Consider the following 22,778-nt stretch of genomic DNA (forward strand, 5'->3'; position numbering starts at 1 on the left):
TCAACAGATTTCAAATCTGAAAGATGAAGTCTCCTGTTAATGTAACCAGTTTCGTTTCTCTATTTTTTTCAAGTAAAGTAACTTTCCTTCCAGGAAAGAAATATCACCTTAGATTCTCATGGTTAAGATAAATAAACTATAAGTGTGTATTCATCTGTTCATTTATTTTCTTTTCACACAGTAGTAAGTCCCATTCAATAGTTGATGCGGGGTAGAGTAGCAAAACAAGAACTCTGTGTGGAGCATAAATTGAAAAGTTAAAGACAACTAAAAGATACAGGTTGGATATATTGTTAGTATACAGTGCCTATAAAAATGTATTCATCTCCTTGGAAGTTTTCAGATTCTATTGTTATACAACATTGAATCACAGTGGATTGAATTTGGCTTTTTGACACTGATCAGCAAAAAGACTCCTTAATGTCAAAGTGAAAGCAGATCTCTGCAAAGTGGTCTAAATTATTTACAAATATAAAACAAATAGAGAATGGTTGCACAAGTATCCACCCCTTTAATATGACACAACTAAATCATCACTGGTATATCCAATTTGTTTAGAGGTCATATAATTAGTTCAATGGAGATCACCTGTCTGTAGTCATGGGATTTCAGTTTATTATAGCAGCATAGGGCTGTTCTGGATATAACGATATATATCGGATGACAATATGAAAACGTCTATCGCTGCACATTACGCTATCGTTTGCTTTGTGGTGTCGCAAAATAAACTGTTTACGGCAATATTTTTTTCATTGTTTTTATGGCCACCACGTGGATGCAGACACACTAGCATGGCTGATGAAGATGAGGCAACACCAGGTAGCTCCACACAGAAGGACCTTGTTCCTAAACGAGGGGCCATCTCAGTAGTATGGAGATGGTTTGGATTTGAAGAGTCTGACACGGACCAGAAAACGGTACTGTGCAAATTATGCTGCAAACCGATCGCTACCACAGACTCCAACACGACAAACCTCTTCTACCACCTGAGCGGGCATGCAGAGAGTTTACAACTGAGAGGCAGGCCACGTAGGATATTACAGTTGTAAAGGTACTATTTAAACGAGCATGTTAAAAGCTTGGAAGATTAATTGCTACCAAAACAATTTGCTTGAGGCATAATTTTCCCTGCAGCGTTTGCTGTCAGCGTTAATCTTGTTAAAATTACGCTTACGCCACAACTGATAACCGCGGCAAATCTCCGTTAACGAGTTACGCGGATCGCCGTGCTTGGGGCTGGACGGCATCAACACGTTAGCGTCGTCCAGTCCCACGCACGGGGCGATCAGCTGTAACTCATTAACAGAGATTTGCCACACTACGATGTGCAAATTAACATTTTACTAGAAGGTAGCCTAAAAAATATTATATTTAATATTATATATTTAATATATTTTTGTCGTAAGCCTTATTGCTGCTACAGTTTGAAGTACAATGTTTACATTTGGTTTTGACAGTTAATGTTAGACTTGTATTTATTTTGTTTAAAGGGTTTATTGGCCTTATATAGTTTAGTTGTTAGTGCTTTGATCCTTTTATATTTAATATATGTTGTGAGAGTTATTGCTGCTACAGTTCACATTTTGTTTATGTCAGGCATTTTATATAGCAGTATTTTATATTGGGCCTTTAGTAATTTGTTTTTGAAAAGTGTTTTATATTTGATACATTAACATTTTATGTTTACATTCTAAGTCAAACATTTGCTCAAATGTTCTAAATAAAAGAACAGAAATAATTACAAGTTGAATACTTCTCATTTTTGATTTTTTTAATTTAAATGAAAAAAAAGGAGTGGTGATTATATAAACTATTCACTGAATACAAAGAAAATGTACTATATCGTGATATCGGGATATGAAATGAAATATCAGGATATAAGATTTTGGTCATATCGCACAGCCCTATAGCAGCAGTTCCCAAATCAGTCCTGGTAGACCTCTGTGGCTGTAGATGTTAATCTCAACCAACTTTAGTTTTAATTGGACTCCTAATTTAAGTAACCAGGCTGTTATTTTCCAGTCTTGGTGTTTACAAAAATGACAAAACTGGATTTCTAAATTTTTATTACTAAGCATTTCTGTATGTTACATAGAGATACTTTAATGTTTCTATCTTTTATTTTTAAGAATACAAGGCTTACCCACTGCTCGCTTCGCTCGCCAACCCCCCTGGTCTGCGCCACGCACCACTTCGCATCTCTGCCACTCGTGTTGTGAAGAGGGGGGCTAAACGCACCCCAAGGAGACTCAGTCGCTCCTCCGAAACCCCTTCTCAAACGGTGATACAATGGGAAACAAATACATTTTTTTTTAACCTCCTCTTTGCTCGATCAACTGCTGGATTTCTGTCACATGATCGGCATCTTGTGCGGTGCATTGAACATTTAATAGCCTGTACAGTAGCTGTCCTTGTCATCTACTAGTTGTCTTTGTCTTTTATTTCTGGCCCATGGTTAAATCTCTTGGCACAAAGTCTCATCTTGCAGGACATGAGTTCTTGATATTTTTTAGTTTATAATTTAAAAGCGGAATAAGAATTTGAAAATGTAACAACATCAATTAAAGTTTAATAAATTCTGACAAGAATGATACCAAACATATATACGTAGGTTTTAAAATATGTCCAATTTAAAGCGTGACTAAAAATGTGACATAAAAACGTCACACAAAATCGTTGCACTTTTAGGCTTAGGATTTTATATAGAGAAAGTAGATTTTCATTATTATCACGATTTTAATTTTAAATTTCCAGCTGTCCTAGCCATTATTTAACAATGAGCACACTGGTAGGTCTATTACTCAAGTAACTGCAACTTTTCATCATTTTGTGTTTTGCCTGTCTTGTCTTCTTCATTCACTGTCTTTATTATTAGGCAATTAAGAGAGCAAAAAAGGTTAACTAATAGAAAAATGACAAAAGGCAAAATTCTGATGTTTCTAAAGTTATTATAAATGAATATCTCACATTACTGTGCTTTTTTAAATTCAGAAAAAGAGAAGAAAAAAAAATAAAACACTAGCTAATTAAACAATAAGATCAAATCAAAGTAAAATGACTGACTTATTGTGAAGGAAGTTGAGATGAAAACCTACAGGCACAGTTGTCCTCCAGGACTGAACTTGAAAACCATTGGATTGTAGTATAAATAAACTTGCTTCTGAAAGGTACAACCTGTGGTGGATTGGTAAAGTTGCTTAACCTACATAATGAATACAAAAGAACACTCCAAAGAACTTTATGAAAATGTGACTGAAAAGCACAAGTCAGGGGAAGGGTACAAGAAAATATCCAAGTCCCTGAATACCTCTGGAGTTCAGTTAAATCAGTCATTAAAAAATGGAAAGAATATGGCACACCTATATATCTGCCCAGAGCAAACCATCCACAGAAGTGATCATGCAAGAAGATGACTAACCAAAGATTAACACTGAAAAAGTTACAAGATCCAGAGATTGGAGATTGGGCAGACAACAACTATTGGTCTTCTGCTTCCCTAGTGGAAGCTTAATGGGAGAGAGTTAAAGAGAAAGATACAGTACTGTTAAAAAATGCACAAAACACCTTGGGTACATTTTGCCTGGAGACACATGGAACAGTATGAAGTCAGCTAAAAGAAATTTCTATGGTCTGATGAGACCAATGTTTAACTTTTTGGTCATCAAATACTACACATTACCAAAAAAACTATGAAACACGGTGGTCACAGCATCACGTTGTGGGGTTGCTTCTCTGGAACAGGCCTTCACAGTGTAAAATGAATTCTTGAAAATACAGGAAAATTTTGAAGGAAAACCTAATAAATTCTATCACAAACCTGTGCCTTGGGAGAAGATTTGTGTTCCATAAAGACAACAGCCTCAAGCATGAACTCAAAGCTAGCCATGCATGGTCTACAAACAATAATGCTAATATCCTGGAATGGCTGAGTCAGAGTTCAGATTGCATTTCAAATAGGAATTTGTGGTTGAACTTGAAAAAGACTGGTCACTCATGAGCCCTATGCAACCTGAGAGAGTTTCAGGAGTTTTACAAAGAAGAATGGGGAACAATTGCAGATAGACACCTGTGCAAGTAGGATACAGGCTGTCATGGGTAACTTGAGGGGGGTGAATACTTATGTGATCATTTATTTTGTGTTTTATATTTAAAATTAATTTAGATCTCTTTACAGAGATCTGTTTTCACTTTGATATTAAAGAGTCTTTTGGTGTTGATCAATGTCTAAAAAGCCAAATGAAATCCAAAATGATTTGATGCTGTATAATAATAAAATATGAAAACCTGAATACTTCTTATAGGCACAACAAACTTTATAAAACGTTTGTGCTTTAACAAAGTTCTAGTTTACATTTTCTTTATGATGGATTACTGTCCATAACTATCTAGAGAAAGCCAATCAAAGTTCATAACCTCATTATAGCCCTTTCACAGTTTCAAGATAGTCTTATTCTTCTTCCTTCTCTGCTACCTATGGAGAATTGTCAAAGTGGGTGTAGCCTCAGTAATGATGCTGAGCCTGGGAAGAGAAGTTATTGGATATATGATTCCACTATGTTTAGAAGCTATTTAACACTGGAATCCATGAAGTAGGCAAAAATATTTGTAATGCCGGGGCACCTTAAATTCATTCACACCTCCTCATCAGCACCTTTGTTTTGCAAATGTGTCAATCAGCACTGACAGCAGGCAGCCTGCTCACCCATCCTCCACCAAGGCAGCTGAAGCATGTGTATCTGGGAGTTAGATGTCTGGAATTGTATAGGATAAATAATATATCATTATTTGGAATACATACATGTCATGTGTGTTCCATGTGTACAGTGATCTGTGTAAATGTAGAAAGACAGGAAATGCGAGGCAAGAAATGTTGAACACATAACTAAAATAAAAACCTTTTTCATGTTATAGTAATAACAACAAAATGTTGACATGAAGTGTATTATGTGTGAAGACTGAAGTCCAAATATCAAATAAACACTTTCACAAAAAGTATAACAAAACAAGTTGTCTTTTTTATAACATGGATGTGATGAGATTTCTCCCCTTGCTTTATTTTTAGGATAAAGCTAAAAGTTTAGAAATTGCCTTATGGAGTGCAGAGGTCAGTAGCCCACTGCAGTTGAAGTTCCTGTCTGATCAGGGCCTGTATTGGGACCAGTAGGCCTGACTTCAAATCCAGCAGCTCTTTTTGAGGCTTTTCTTTTGATTCCTTGTGTTCTTTTTAGTATTTCGGACATTTGTGCTCAGTGCTGTCAAAAACCTCAGCAAGTTTATTAAAATGCAAGATATCTTAAATAATTGAAAACGAATAAAAAATTACATTGGTGCCAGCTGAGCCCATCTCAGGTATCCATCTCTTATAATAGAGCAGGTCAACTAAGAACCAAAAGAATACCTAGAGATCAACAAGGGTTATGTTTAAAAATATGATATACTTCAAAAGAATATTGCATCACAGCACAAAGTGAGTATCTAAAGGCTGCAAGAAGTAGCTCTGCTCTTTGTTAGGCTACACTGGAGGTACCCTGTAGAGTTCTGGAAGTGCTAAAACTGATTTATTTTGCCTCTGCAATTAGAGAAGCATAATGAGAGATACCCATGTTTGGCAATTGGCTGATATACACGTGCAATAATGGCCCCTGCTGGAATTTATAGGATGCTCACACCAAAAACTTTTGCTGAACATATGTATGAATGTTGTAAGTGTAATTTGTACTTGATTAATACCTATCTGTGGCCATGTGGGTTTGATGTAATGTATCATATGTCCTTTTCATCCACATTATTTGCCCAGGAAAATAAGCTACATCATCCATATTAATGTTTATATTCCTGAACTGAAGACCAGAGGCCTCATGCATTACACCATGCATAGAATTCACACTCTAGATAGATAGATAGATAGATAAATAGATAGATAGATAGATAGATAGATAGATAGATAGATAGATAGATAGATAGATAGATAGATAGATACTTTTTTAATCCCAAGGGGAAACTCACAGAATTCTCTAACATGGCGTACGGACAAAAGCGGAAATGAGCTTACACACAAAAAAATCCAGATGTAGAAATCTGTGTGAACACCAACTTCCACGTTCTTCCACTACATAAATTATGGTCAAAGTGAAAAGTAACGTAGAGCAGTAAATGTCAGTTCGGAATGTAAAAAACTAGGAGAAAAACTTGGAGACAGACTGGCTGCTTTAGAAGATGGGAGTAGAAGGTATAATGTCAGAATTGAAGGCCTGCCGGAGAATCGAGAAAGTTTAAACCCTGTGAAATTCGCAACTGAACTTTTTTCTAAAATAATCGGGGGCGACTTTAAAGCAGAATCTGAGATAGCAGCGCTTACGCGCGCGATCAAACACCGTCAGACCCCGACCAAGATCTTTTATAGTTTGTTTTGAACGATTATCATTTAAGTCAGAGGTGATGGAACTCCTCAGAAAAAAGGAAGATATTATATATGAAAATAGCCACATTCGTGTCTTCCCTGACTTCTCTCCAGCAACAGCTATTAAACGCGCAGCCTTCTATAATATTAAACAGCGGCTACGGCAAGCCAATGTCAAATACGGCCTCCTGTATCCGCAAAACTGAAAGTGGAATGGCAGGGTCATTTCTATGTTTTCGCTAGCAAGGAGGAAGCAGAAAATGAATTAAGAAAGCTGATCCCGGACTATTCTGATACATAATTGTGAGTCATGGCGGTAAATGATAAAGCTAGGATTAATAATCTACTGTCTGATCTATTTGTTTTAAAATACGGGTTTTTTATCAGCATATATTCTCATATTCTTATTATTACTTACTTATTATTATTATTACTTACTTATTACTTATTATTACTAGGGCGCTAAATGTTTATGTTTTATTGTGCTTAATTACGTTTTCCTCCTCTTTTTCTTTTCTAATTATTTCATGTGTACCCTAAATGAGACTGTTCAATATCATACCCTTGGTTTACTGTTATTGCTATTACTGCATTAAGACTTGTTATGCTTGTTTTGGACACATCTTTAACACCATCACCTGGGTTTATTATCTGGGGGTATCATCTTAATGCACTAAAATTGCTGAAGATTATATATATATATTAAGTGCAAAATTCTTTTCTTTTTTTCTTTTTCCTCTTTTAAAGACTATATTGGTAACAGATATCTCTATCTTTTAACCTTAAAGCGCCACTGCATGGGGGCTTGATGTGCTTTGGACGTGCTCTGTCTCTGGGTATGTCAGAGGACTGGGACTGCGTGAAGTGGGTTTTAGCCTCACCTGGGGAGGCAAAAAGGGAGGGTGGGGGTTAAGGGGGGAAGAGAAAGAGAGCAGGCTTGATCTATACCTAATCTATCATCTCAATCTTTATAATTATAACTATCAACGTAATAATAAGCTGCATGGCAACAACTCTTGGGGAATAGGAAATTAAGACCTAAACTATTTCACTTCCAGTTAAGACTATAAAATGACATCAAAAACTCAGAATCAGTGTCTCCATGATGGGACAGTTAACTTCGTAAGCTGGAATGTTAAAGGCCTGAATCACGAATTAAAGAGAAAGAAAGTACTTTCTCACCTAACAGGTCTAAATGCTAAAATAGTATTTTTACAGGAAACCCACTTACTAAGTAAGGATCAGTTCCGCTGCAAAAGACTGGACTGGCCAAATGTTCCATTCTAGTTTTACAAAGAAAACTAGAGGGGTGGGAATTCTCATACATAGAACAGTACCATTTGTAGCATCAGATGTAGTATTGGATCCTGAAGGGAGATATGTGATGGTCATGGGAGACTTATCTAACTGTAAAATGATTTTGATAAATGTTTATGCACCTAATGTTGATGATAAGGAATTTATACAAAATTTATTTGCATCCATTCCCAATCTGAACACTCATAAACTTATAATGGCTGGGGACTTTAATTGTGTTCTAAATCCACTTTTAGATAAGACTTCCTCCACAGGGGGAACGGCAACTAACACCGCAAAGATAATTACAAAGTTTATAACTGATCACAACTTATCAGATCCCTGGAGGTTTTTAAACCCAAATTCAAGAACATATTCTTTCTACTCACCAGTACATCATTGCTACTCAAGGATTGATTACTTCTTTATAGATAATAACTTCTTGCCTAAGATTAAATCTTGTAAATACGATGCTATTGTTATTTCAGACCATGCTCCAATGATCTTGGAGCTGAAATTACTAAGCCCCATACACTCACCCGCAGATGGCGCTCAATCCGCTTCTATTAGCTGACGAGAATTGTACTGAATTTATATCCAAACAAATCGAATTCTTTCTAGAGACAAATACATCCCCTGAGATCTCTGCAGGAATACTCTGGGAAACTCTTAAGGCCTTCTTAAGAGGACAGATTATCTCATATCTTTCCCACAGAAATAAATCGAAGCGAAGAAAGTAGCAGAGATAAAAAGCGAAATTACTAAAATAGATGAAGAACATGCCAGACTACCAAGCGAGACTCTACATAAGAGGAGGCAGGCTCTACATTCAGAATTAAACCTCTTGACAACTAAAGAAACTGAACAACTAATTTACAAATCCAGACATCATTATTATGAACATGGAGAGAAAGCTAATAAGCTTTTAGCGCAACAAATTCACAAGCAAGATGTACGCAACGCAATCTCGGTAATCACTAACACGATCGGAGATAAAATCATCGAACACAAAAATATAATGTACACTTTTAGAGACTACTATAAATCCCTATATACTACTGAGTTTAAATCAATCAATCAATCAACATTTATTTATATAGCACATATTCATACAAAAAAAATGTAGCTCAAAGTGCTTTACAAAATGAATAGAGAAATAGAAGACACAATAAAAGATAAACATAAGTCAACATTAATTAACATAGAATAAGAGTAAGGTCCGATGGCCAGGGTGGACAGAAAAACAAAAAACTCCAAAGGCTGGAGAAAAAATAAAATCTGTAGGGGTTCCAGACCAAGAGACCGCCCAGTCCCCTCTGGGCATTCTACCTAACATAAATCATCATATTTTCATGGAAGGACCTGATGATGATGGTCACGTAGACTTCTGGCTTTCAGTCCATCATTGTTGGAGCATCATGATGCTTTGAGTAGGTGGTGGTGGCAGGCCGCCACCACAAAGAAACCGGAAAAGAAACAGAAGAGAGAGTAGGGGTCAGTACGGATTTTAGAGCCACCATGAATAGTTATTATGAAGAATTGAACATACAGAGTATCAGGATTATGTTAAAGTGAAGTTATAAAAAGGCCATGTTAAAGTAATGTGTTTTCAGCAGTGTTTTAAAGTGCTCCACTGTATTTGCCTGGCGAATTCCTATTGGCAGGCTATTCCAGATTTTAGGTGCATAGTAGCAGAAGGCCGCCTCACCACTTCTTTTAAGTTTAGCTTTTGGAATTATAAGGAGACACTCATTTGAAGATCTAAGGTTACGATTTGGAATATAACGTGTCAGGCATTCCGATATATAAGATGGAGTGAGATTATTTAAGGCTTTATAAACCATAAGCAGTATTTTAAAGTCAATCCTGAATGACACAGGCAACCAGTGTAGTGACATCAAAACTGGAGAAATGTGTTCGAATTTTCTTTTCCCAGTTAGGATTCTAGCAGCTGCATTCTGCACTCGTTGCAAATGATTTATGTCTTTTTTGGGTAGTCCTGAGAGGAGTGCGTTACAGTAATCTAGTCTACTGAAAACAAAAGCGTGAATTAATTTCTCAGCATCTTTCAATGATATAAGAGGTCTAACTTTAGCTATGTTTCTTAAATGAAAAATGCTGTCCTAGTGGTCTGATGAATATGCGATTTAAAATTCAGATTACAGTCAACGGTTACCCCTAAATTTTTTACTTCCGTCTTAACTTTTAATCCTAGTGCATTAAGTTTATTTCTGATAACCTCGCTGAATCCATTATTGCCAATTACCAAAATTTCAGTTTTCTCTTTATTTAGTTTGAGAAAATTACTATTCATCCATTCAGAAATACCAGTAAGACATTGTGTTAAAGAAGACAATATACAATCGAATGCATTTCTGGATACATTACAGATACCACAAATTGACGCTTTTAGTGTGGAGGAACTCGATAAACCTCTGTCATTATCAGAATTACTGGATGCTATAAAGTCACTCCAAGGTGGAAAAGCAGCAGGCCCTGACGGCTACCCTGCAGAGTTTTACAAGAAATTCTCCGCTCAGCTAGCTCCCTCCTATTAGCAACATTTACAGAAGCCAGAGATAACCAATCTCTTCCACAAACCTTTCGCCAAGCACTAATCACTGTCTTTCCAAAACAAAATAAGGACTTATTACAATGTGCATCATACAGACCAATTTCACTTCTGAATAACGACGTTAAAATACTCTCTAAAATCATAGCTAGAAGGATGGAGAAAGTGCTCCCCTCAGTAATATCACAAGACCAAACTGGATTTATTAGGGGCCGACACTTATCTTCAAATCTTCGACCTGTTTAATGTAATATACTCACCAACTAAATCAAACACCCCAGAAATATTATTATCATTGGATGCAGAAAAGCATTCGACATGATTGAATGGAAATACCTTTTACTATTTTGGAGAAGTTTGTGTTTGGCCCGAACATTTGTGCATGGATTAAATTACTGTATACTAACCCAGAAGCTTCAGTTTGCATCAATAACATTTGCTCAGACTACTTTAAACTAGAACGTGGCACAAGACAAGGATGCCCTTTGTCACCACTGCTGTTTGCAATTGCCATTGAACCACTGGCAATACATTGTCGAAATACTGATCAGATAAAGGGGATTAGCAGAGAAGGACTGGAACAGAAAATCTCATTATATGCAGATGACATGGTACTGTATATATCGGACCCAGAAAATTCTGTGCCTGCAGTCTTAGCAGCACTCACAGAATTTCAAAAGCTCTCTGGTCTCAGAATTAATCTGAATAAAAGTGTACTCTTTCCGTGAATTCTCAAGCATATAATATTAGATTAGACACCCTTCCTTTTATCATTGCAGAACAGTTTAAATACCTCGGGGTAAACATCACAAGTAAACATAAAGCTCTTATCAACAAAATTTGTCTCTGCATGGAAAAAATTAAACAAGACTTGCATAGATGGTCAACCCTTCATCTCACACTAGCTGGAAGAATTAACACTGTTAAGATGAATATTCTTCCTAAGCTCCTTTTTATTTCAAAACATACCAATATACATTAATAAATCGTTCTTTAAGCAATTAGATTCAACAATAACCTCATTTATTTGGAATTCTAAACATCCACGCATCAAAAGAGCGACCCTACAAAGACAAAAGGCAGAAGGCGGCATGGCTCTACCTAACTTCCAGTTTTATTACTGGGCGCAAATATACAGTCGATAAGAACCTGGACACAAATAGAAGAACATACACAGGCATGGACCGCAATAGAAGTAAAATCCTGCAGTACTTCTTTGTATTCCTTGCTCTGCTCCAATAAACACACGCTATCGGCAATACACTAATAACCCAATTGTGCTCCACTCACTTAGAATCTGGAACCAATGTAGAAAGCATTTTAAGACGGAGAAGCTTCTTTCTGTGGCACCCTGCAAAAGAACCACCTCTTTCAACCTCACAAACATATGCAGTTTTAATATCTGGAATTAACTTGCTTAGAGATCTTTATATAGACAACGCCTTTGCATCCTATGAACAATTACATTCCAAATTTAACATTCCAGCTACAAATTTCTTTCACTATCTTCAAATCAGGAACTTTGTTAAACAGAACCTTCCAGATTTTCCTCATCTTGCACCCTCATCCACGCTGGAAAAATATTGCTCAATTTCAAGGAGTTAGACTCCATCTCTACAATATATAAAATCCTTTTACAATCCCTTCCTTTCAAAGATCCAAGAGGACACTGGGAAAATGACCTCTCAATTAATATATCAGAAAAGGAGTGGAAAGTAGCAATGCAGAGAATTCACTCAAGCTCCATATGCGCAAAGCATACAATTATACAACTCAAAATTATATATCGAGCACATCTGTCTCGACTAAAACTCTCCAAAATGTTTCCAGGGCATGATCCAACCTGCGAACGTTGCAACCAAGCCCCAGCCTCACTAGGTCACATGTTCTGGGCCTGCACCAAATTAACATTATTCTGGACAAAAATTTTAATTACCTCTCAGACAGCCTTGGACTCACAATCCCTCCTAACCCATTAACAGCTGTGTTTGGGGTTCTTCCAGAGGGTCTTAAAGTGGAGAAAGACAAACAAATTGTGATTGCATTCACTACACTGTTGGTACGCAGACTTATTCTGATAAACTGGAAGAACCCAAACTCTCCTCTTTTAAGTCAGTGGGAAACTGATGTGTTATATTATTTAAAATTGGAAAAAATCAAATACTCAGTTAGAGGATCTGTTCAGACTTTTTTCAAAACATGGCAGGATTTAATCAGTAATATTTTAAAATAAGTTTATAAAGCACAGAGAATTTGTTGATTTAGGTATTTTACAAGCCTTAAATTTTACACCGCTTGGCTTGCTCTCTCTCAAGGGTGGGGATCGATCTGTTCTTAGCATAATTCTTTTTTTTGTAAAAACTTGATTGCTATGTATTGATTGTAATAAAATTAATAAATAAAAATTAAAAAAAAAAAAAAAAGTAACGTACGTGCACGCGCCTGCTGTCCCGCCCCTTCTCCTCCCAGAATTACGCCTCTTTGAATATGCAAATCAATATAAATAGCCCTTAAGCTCAGCGTTCTGTGAAAAGGCAATGGCAAAAGCACGGGGGGAAATAGAAGAATTTCAGAGAATACCAAGTGCAGGCAAGGAAAAACGTACTATTTGTTGGTTTAAACAGTGGTATAAACAACAAATGGAAGTTGATAGAGTGACATAGAGTGTCGGAGAAACTCGAAAGCTCAAGTTCACAAAGTTGAAATGAAAAAGAAGTCAGATATCAAAGTCGCCATGAAAAAGCGAGTCGTAGCCCACCATCTGAGTGTCATATGAAAACTTATTAGGGTACAGAGAAAAAAAAAATAGGCACACAGTTGGAAAAAAGCACGCAATGTCAACTTTAGTCTCTAAATTTCCACTTTAATCACATAGTTTATTTTGCCATTAAAGTAGATCATAAACTTTATCTTAAAATCGTTTTATTTACTAGTTTCTCATATCCCATTGTAACTTTAGTAGTATGTTAAATGCTTTGTTTTTTATTTGATCTTCTATGTGCTCTATGTGTGTGAATCACTACGTGCTTCTTAAACCGGCTTTCTCTTCCTCTGACAGGACACAGAATCCGTTACATTTGTGATATTACAGCTCTCTAAATAATTAAAAAACTGAGATGTATACTTGATATAATTTTCATGATGATAGGAGTTAAAACATGCTATTAAACATAGGAACACGGTGTCGCAGTGATTGTTCATGCCTCACGCAAGATGCTTGCCTTACCTTTGATGAAATAATTTTTTGCAGCAGTACTGTCTCTTTCAAATGTACTAACCCCCAATTCCTTTCCTTACTTTTCTTTCTCCAAATACCCAATCGCCACACAATCAGCTCTGTAATAGACGTTAAGCCATCTGTAAGCTTAGAATGCCGATTCTTCAAATATTTCAAGGAACATTGAAATATCTTTGTAGTACATGTTAAATTATTCTATACAATTCCTGAACGGGGTGCCAGGTCGTCGCTAGCGCTGCAACACCGTGTCCTTACATGTTTAATTATTAACAATATAGATTATTTAAACGATGCTAAAATTTTATCTGTATAATGTACAAAACATATTTTGCTGCATTTCATCTTAAAAATGATATTGTCATCATATATAAATACACGCTTTATAAAGTGGCTCAGGTTGTGAAATATTATAACTGTATTGCATATTTACAGTGAGGTAATTGTACTTATAAGTACAAACAGTTCTACAAGGACCACTTGATGGACTGATTGTGTGCGTTTATAATTCTTGGGATGAAACTGTTTCTGAACTGCAAGGAAAGGGTCTGAAGCGTTTTCCGTATGAGAGCAGTTCAATAGATACCATGGCTTGATGCTGTATACCGATAATTCTCTTTCCGATCAGATGCTGTACAGCTGTGATTCCCCACTCAAATGCATTTATATAAATACTCAGAGTGGTGCAGTGAGAGTAACAATGCTAAAGCAGCTATTGTATTTAGAATAGTTTGACCATTCTGTGGACCATTATATTGTTACAGGTTAATTACAATCAGAGGCATTAAACTAATAAACAATATGCGGTTAATTTCAGTGTATTTATAAAGCCGCATCAGGGATTTAAGAAAGAAAGGGAAACTACACTGGAAGAGTAGCACTGCTTTGACGCTGGGTGCCGCCAGTCTGCAAAACCGAGCGGAGAACTTGCGTACGCCAGTGTATGAGCTACCGTGGAAATATGCTTGGCTTTACAGCAAGTTTAGGTTTTATACATCGCGATCTGAGTGTGGAAACATTCGTATGTAACATTTTTGTGCGTATGCACCGTTTATACATGAGGCCCCAGGTGAGGAGACAACTGAGCAAGCCACACAGGAAAAGGCTGAAGTAACAGTTGGAGTCAGTCCTCAAGTTCTTAAGGCCTGTGCTGAACCACTTTGTGGTATTCTCTGTCGTCTGTTCAGTCCTTCCCTAAGGCTCCTGAAAGTGCCACTGCTGTGGAAAACATCCTGCATTGTTCCTGTTCCAAAGGCAGGCACCTTTTCACCTAATAACTAGGTGAAACCAGTATAACCAGTATAAATTCACACCCGATCTGATGCTGTTCGTTTTCAAATAATATTGCATTAGTACGACAATGTTTTCTGATTGGTACTATTCAGGTCATAAAATGATTTCTTCAAAATGTCATATATATTTGTCTCTATTTTTTTTCTGTTGCTGCGCTGACATTGTGCACCAGAAGGCATGAGCTCATTCATGCTCATTCAGTGTGCATTGCAGCAGGTACATATGTCGTAAACGTAGAAAGGACGGACCTTGGGTGTGTGGGAACTGTTAACATTTGAATCTGATGATTGCCTATAGTGCGGAACTGACCTCTCTGTACTATTCTATCCTCTGCATGTCCTGGAGTACAAAATAAACACTCCATACACCCAAAAGTGGACACTGGCAAGATCAAAAAAAAAAAAGAACGTGGTCACTGATTACAAACGCAAGATGTTATGCAAATGAATATGAATAATATGAATAATGTTGCATCAGTGCCACAATGTTTTCCGAAAAGTACTATACAGGTCATAAAGTGAGTTATTCCAAATATCATATATACATATGTCTCTGTTTTTTGTCAGTGCGGCTTTGACATCATGAACCATAAGGTGCGTACTAATTCAGCGTGAGCAGGAACACTCAATAAAACTGAATAAAAAAAAAAATTCAAGTGACGGTGAGATACCAAGCAGGCAGATTCACCAGTGTTTGCGTGACAGCTTTTATCAGAGATCAGATCAGAGAATTTCAAGTTCCATTGTCTAAAAACACCACTCACATCTACAGTTATTCCTAGGTTCAGATAAAAAGTAACTGCGTCAGATCTGGGATGGGGGATGTTGTATCGTGATTGTGACTGAGAGAATAAAAGTGAAAAATAAACGCTAATTTTTACTACTAAAGTACTAAAATATGCACCAGCTTTTACAGACACAAATCAAATGTATGCTTTTATTGTATAATATTAACAATAAGTGCAGCTCACTACTCAAAATGGTAAATTTGCCGGGGAGCCAGTTTTAAACTCACAACCTCCAGATTACATGTCAGTGGAGCTTACCAATACACCACGGAAACTATCGTATTGTGCTTGCATCTTTTGTGAAAGTGTTTATTTGATATTTGGCCATCATCCTTCACACATTATACAGTTCATGTCTACATTTTGTCATTTATTACTAAAACATTTGAAAACATTTCTGTTTTACCAATGTGTTTACATAGATTGTTGTAGACACAAAACACACATCAAATTATTTCCCCTTACAATGCTGGGTAGCTCACTCCCAGATAATCAATCAAGGCAGGACCTGGGAAAACTTCTTGCCCGTTCTGAGGTGGTGGGGGGGGATGGTATAGCAGACTGCTTGCTGCTTGGGCTTATCGACACATTTAGAAGACAAAAGACGCTGACGGAGGGGTGCGAAGGGATTTAAAGTAGGCCGGCTTTATGAGTTTTATTGTTGGCTCTGGTAATTCTAGTGTTAATGCTAGCAAAGGTATAACATGTTGGTTAAGAAATCATTGAAAAAAAGTTGCTCTGAATAGGAGGAGTCTACATAATTGGACAGAAACTTTGTAAAAAAGAAGTATTGCCTTTGAGATGTCACTCAATATGCCAAGATGGAAACATCAATAAACATAAGACTCATGCGTTGTGGTAAAAATGGAGAAACCTGAGAAAAGCCAGAAAGTGACTGGACTTCTGAGGTAACAGCGCCAACCACTTCATCACTATCCTACTTTTTTTCAGTCGATTAATATTGCAAATTCACAAAGGTATACATTGATAGACAGAAAAATGCACATTTAATTTAATATTGTTTTATATGGATGTAGTTACTTTTATACAAATCTCTTCCTAGAAATAAAACATTTGGATTTGACTATCTCAAGTGAGAGCTGCAGACTTTAACTTCCAGTAGCACTACAACTCACTTCATTCGTGTCTTTCAGCGGTATTAAAATGTGCTTTACGAACCATTTTTTCTTTTCTTATTCAAAATAGTTTCTGTGGCTTGCTCAAACACAGTGTCCTTAAGCAGTTCATCCGTCAGCAGTGACTAGACAGCAGCTTTTACATGACTAAAGTTGCTAAATAAAACCATTGAAGTGACAGCTCCACATAATAAAGCAGAGAGGCAGAAAACTGAGTCAGTTGCTTGAGATACACTATTTAAACACTGTTTACAACTGCAAACTGCATGCAGTGATTTAATGCAATTTTATGTTTTTTTAAGTATAACACCTTTATTAGTAAACATTGTGCTGTGCCGTAAACTTGGAACAAACCTACTGCTTCCATGATCTCTGTGGAAACAAGTATAGACAGGCAAAATTAGTTTCATAAAGTGGCTTTATATAGTCAGATCATTTTCAAGTACAATATAATACATCTGCTTGCAGTTTTTTACAAAAAGTAAGTACAGGTTCATTGATTGAGTTTATTAGGGTTACACAAAAGAAATTTGAACCAGCACTTATGTATTCTGTAGTCCAGTGCCTTAGCTTCTAGATCAGATATGCACTACTGTAGAGCAAACCTCTGATGAAATACTTTCATCTTCTGATTTGATTAGATTTTTAATTGTGGTATGATACACACATTAGTCATAAGGTATCAGGTCCAAATATAAAATGCTTGTAAAAGCTGGACATAATTTGTCTGACTCAAAACACTCTCATTTTCATGGTAGAAATAACTGATAATCTCCTGCAGGGCAGCATTCTGGGTATTTACTTTAACTGCAGCCAACCCTAAAGGGTTATACAAAATTCCAGAACTTGAGTGTTTTGTATAACCAGCTAAGTCTTACTGTTAATTTCATCATTTCCACCTTCTGGTAGTGTATGTGAGAAATCAGCAGATGTTGGTTTCTTAATCATGTTTACAATTTCCTTACACAGTTACTGATAGGACTAAAACTTTGCTTCTTCTTTCCAGCCTTTGACAGTACTTCTTCATTTCTTGTGTTTAGATTTTCTCTCATAAAACTCCTTTTGTCTTCAGAGTAAGTAACCATGTACAGTATACTCTTTTGTGGATACTGTCTGTTCCTAAATAAATGATTCTCCTTTTTACTCATACCAGTAATACAGTATAGTATATAGGCATTTGCAATCAATCCAGTTTGCACTCAGTCTTCTGCAATTTTTAAAAAAGTAGTTTTCTTTTTTCCTATTTTTCTTTCACTTTTAATTTCTAAACCTTTTAAACATGCATACATTATTTCTGGTAATTACATTTTTATTGAATAATTGTTACAAACCCAGCAACAGGAGATGAACAAACCATTGTGTTTCTTCGTGCCTGTCCCAAGCCCGGATAAATAGGGAGGGTTACATCAGGAAGGGCATCCGTTGTAATATTTTGCCAGATCAAAATGTGGACAACAATACAGATTTCCATACCAGATCAGTCAAGGCCGGGGTTCACAATAGCCATTGCTAGTACTGTTGGCCAACAGGGTGCTGGCAGACATTGGGCCACTGTTGGCCAAAGAAGGAAAAGAAGAGGGAGGAGGGATGTCAAGAGTGTTTCAGAGTTAAAAAATAGTGTCAGACAGAGTAATGATTCTGAAGTTGGAAATTGCAGGTGTGATGATGAATGTTGTTAGTGAATATGCCCTTCAAGTTGGTTGTGCAATGGATGAGAAAGAATTTTTCTGGAGTGAATTGGATGAAGTGGTGGAGATTGTACCCAAGGGAGAAAAAGTGGTGATTGGAGCAGATTTCAATGGACATATTGATGAAGGGAACAGAGGAGATGAGGAGGTGATGGGTAGGTATGGTGTCAAGAAGAATACAGAAGGTCTCATGGTAGTGGATTTTTCCAAATGAATGGACATGGCTGTGGTGAATACGTATCTTAAGAAAAGGGAGGAACATAGGGAGACATACAAGAGTGGAGGAAAGATGCACACAGGTAGATTATATCCTATGCAGGAGGGTCAGTCTAAAGGAGATTGTAGACTTCAAAGTCATGGCACCATAACGTAGTTAGGAAGCATAGGATGGTGGTCTATAGGATGACATTGGAGAGCAAGAAGAGGAAGATAGTGAGGGCAGAGCTAAAGATGGTGGACAGGGAAAAGGATGCTAAGGATGGAACTGCCAGGTAAAAGGAAAAGAGGAAGGCCTAAGAGGAAGTCTATGGTTGTGGTGAGAGACGACATGCAGGTGGTGGGTAAAACAGAGCAAGAGATATAGAAAATGATGATCTGCTGTGATGACCCCTAACAGTAGCAGCCAAAAGAAAAAGAATATTGCACTGTTGTTAGTTTATGGACTGTATTGGTTGGGTATATAGCACAAGACTGAGGTTACTTTAATACAATAGTTATCTGTGATTTCTTGTGTCAGATATATCTCATTATTTATTATTTTTTATATGATATTTATCCTGTATACAGTATAATGTATGACCTTTGGTATATTTTTGCATTTACTATTTTTATATTAGGAAAAATTCATAATTCAATAGTTTCATGTCTAGTCCTGAAGAATAAGGATTCTCCTTAAAATGCCCAGGCAGCAACTTGAAGACCCTGAGATTCATTCCTTATATACATGGATTAGAGTGATCACCATAAGGTCCTTCCTTTCATTATCAACTAAACTGTTGCTGTGTTTCCTCATAAACACTCCACTTTTTAATATATGGGTTCATATTTTTGTTTTTGTTATATGTATATATATACCAAATATGTAATTATAGGTATTGTGCCATGTGAGTCACTGTCTTGCACTTGAGAGTACAAAGGCTTCAAGAAAACCAACTTTATTCCAATCAAAACAGGAACAGTCAGGGTATTAATTCAAATAGGAGCTACCACTTCAATAAACACAGACACAACAAACGAGCAGTAAAGGGTCAGGGTTAGTGGCATCACCCTTCAGGCAAGAGACGTGTTACATGGGGCGGCTGTGTGGCATATAGCCGGGGCCCTTGCCCAGCCAGGATGCTTCTACGCTGGAAGGATCAAGGGAGGGAGCACATCCAGAGCATTACCTCCCCTGGAGCGCTAGGTGGTAGCCCCCCGGGTTGCAGCAGTGCCTTGGACTCCCGCACAGCTACTTTGGGAGCCGGAGCTTGGTGAAGCCCTATTACTGCCAGGGGGTGCTGCAGCTGCTGCTGAGCCCCTGATAGCAGCTCTTCCACCACACCTGGAAGTGCTGCTGGAAGCAGACCAACAAGCACCTGGAGCACTTCTGGGTGTCTTATGAAAGAAGCCAGAATCAGGTGGGAGAAGATGAAGCTTGCCAGGAGGAGCAGAGGAAAAGAGAGACAGAAAGAGTGGAAGAAGAAGAAAAGGATATGGTGCTGGACTGTGTATTGCGCTTTTGTTGTGCTGGGAACTGTACAATGCTTGTGGGAAATGGGGAGAAAGTGTTTCCCATGAGGGAAAAATAAAAAATAAAAAGCATTTGTGCTTAACTTGTGTCCTGCATATGTCTGTGTTGGGTTTGGGCAGCAGAAGCGCCCTCTGCAGGCCACAGGTGACGTAGTCAGCACAGCAGCACGTGCACACACATAAAAAGAGGCTCACTGAAGCACCGCACTCACCCCAGTGGGGAAAAGAAAATCCAGACGAGGTCTACAGGCAGTTGGTGGCCATATGCATGCCATTGGCAGTCAAGCCCACATCGGTGTGCCGTGGAGAGAGGCCACCCGAAAGAAAGAAGCTCCGGAAGATGCATCCACAATGAGGTAGGCGCCGGCCTGTTCTGTGTGCCTACCTCCTGGACTGAAATTCCAGATCCGCGTTGGTGGCCAAAGCACATTGATCTGTGGGACAACGGCAGGGCGAACTCAAGCGAGGAGAGCAATTTTGATCTGGGTACACTGCTAGCTGAGAAACAACAGCTGGAGGAGGAGCACCTGAACTCTCACCCCAATGGGTTTAATCTGACATAGAAGGGGATGGTGGAGGGCCGAGATGCCCTCCACATAACAGGTCATAGTGTGGAGGGTGTGTGCCAGGATCCTGACGCTAAAGGAGTAGAGGCAGGGATGGCGGACCTCTATCTTGATCCCGGAGGACACCCTATGGGGCCTGTGCAGGAAGCGCACAGCCTCAGTAGCTCTCAGCTGGCAGACATGGACAAACGTAGCCCGAGTCCACTGCCGGGCAAATTGTTTAACCAATTGGTGGCTGTACACGAGCTGGAGAGGATGTTTCAGCCCGTACAGTGTTTCTTACAGGTGCTAAGTTTACTGAGGCAGTCAATAGTGGGGCTGGAGAGGACAGCGGAGGCAACACAGGGTGGGACTCACCAGTCGACTTGATGTGGTGGTACAGGTTGGTGATGTCTGTTCAGTACAGGATAGAGGGGTGTAGCACGAAGGTGTTCCGGTTATACATAGTACTGGATGCCAAGTACCCGCCGGCTTGTAGGTGCCAGCAGCCAGAGTGCCCAGCCCCATATGACGGTGGCAGTCAATCAATCTGGAGGAGTACACAGACTCTGTGACTGGCTACATCTCCAAATGCATAGAGGATGTTACTGTTACCAAGGATGTTACCACAAGAGCCAACCAAAAGCCCTGGATGACGAGAGAAGTGCACAAGTTGCTCAAGATCAGAAATGCAGTCTTCAAATCTGGAGACAAGGCAGCCCTCAGGGTGACCAGAGTCATCCTGTCTCGCGCTATAAGAAGAGCTAAGTGGGCATACATACAGAGGATTAACAAACAATTCTGCAGCACCAGAGACACACGTCATAAGGGGCAGAGTGTTCAGACAATTACAAACTACAAGCCCAACCAACACAGCAGCGATGGTGATGCCTCCCTTCTGGATGAGCTGAACAACTTTTTTGCACGGTTTGAGGCGCAGAAGAAACAGCCCTCAAGAAGAGCAACACCTCCTTCCACTGACCAGTTACTCTGTCTCTCCATAACTGACATGAAAAGGACTCTATCCAGAGTCAATCCAAGCAAGGCTGCAGGGCCTGACAACATACAGTACCTGGTCATGTGCTCAAAGAATGTGCCAATCAACTGGGCAGTGTCCTCACAGACATCTTCAACACATCTCTGAGCCAGTCGTCAGTCCCAGCATGCTTCAAGTTGACCACCATCATACCAGTGCAGAAAAAGTCATCAGTGAGATGCTTGAATAACTACCGACCAGTTGCACTCACACCAATCATAACGCAGTGCTTCGCAAGGATAGTCATGTCACACATAAAGACTAATCTCCCTGCCTCCCTTGACCTTCTTCAGTTTGCATACCGCTCAAACAGGTCAACTGAGGATGCCATATGCTCTGCCCTTCACCTCTCCCCAACACATCTGGATAAAAAAGACACATATGTCAGGATGCTATTCATAGACTTTAGCTCTGCCTTCAACACAATCATCCCTCAAAAGCTGCTTGACCCCTACTCTCTTTTCTGTTTCTTTTTCCGGTTTCTTTGTGGTGGTGGCCTGCGCACCTCCACCTACTCAAAGCTTCGTGATGCTCCAACAATGATGGATGGATTAAAAGGCAGAACTCTACGTGACCATCATCATCAAGCCCTTCCGTGAGAACCCTAAATCCAAAGAGGACTGTTTGATTTATGTTAGGTAGAATGCCCATAGGGGACTGGGCGGTCTCATGGTCTGGAATCCCTACAGATTTTATTTTTTCTCCAGCCGTCTGGAGTTTTTTTGTTTTTTCTGTCCCCCCTGGCCATTGAACCTTACTCTTATTCGATGTTAATTAATATTGATTTATTTTGTTTTCTTATTGTGTCTTTTATTTTTCTATTCTTTATTATATAAAGCACTTTGAGCTACTGTTTGTATGAAAATGTGCTATATAAATAAATGTTGTTGTTGTAAAACTGAGCAGGTTGTGCCTGAACACTACCCTCTAATTGGATCCTGGACTTCTTGACAGAGAGGCCCCAGTCATTTCGGATGGGCTGTAACACTTCCAGTAACATCACACTGAGCACTAGAGCACCGCAGGGTTGCGTGCTTAGTCCACTGCTGTTCACCCTGTTGA

Source organism: Polypterus senegalus, chromosome 13 (assembly GCF_016835505.1).
Source record: "Polypterus senegalus isolate Bchr_013 chromosome 13, ASM1683550v1, whole genome shotgun sequence".
NCBI classification, from domain to species: domain Eukaryota; kingdom Metazoa; phylum Chordata; class Cladistia; order Polypteriformes; family Polypteridae; genus Polypterus; species Polypterus senegalus.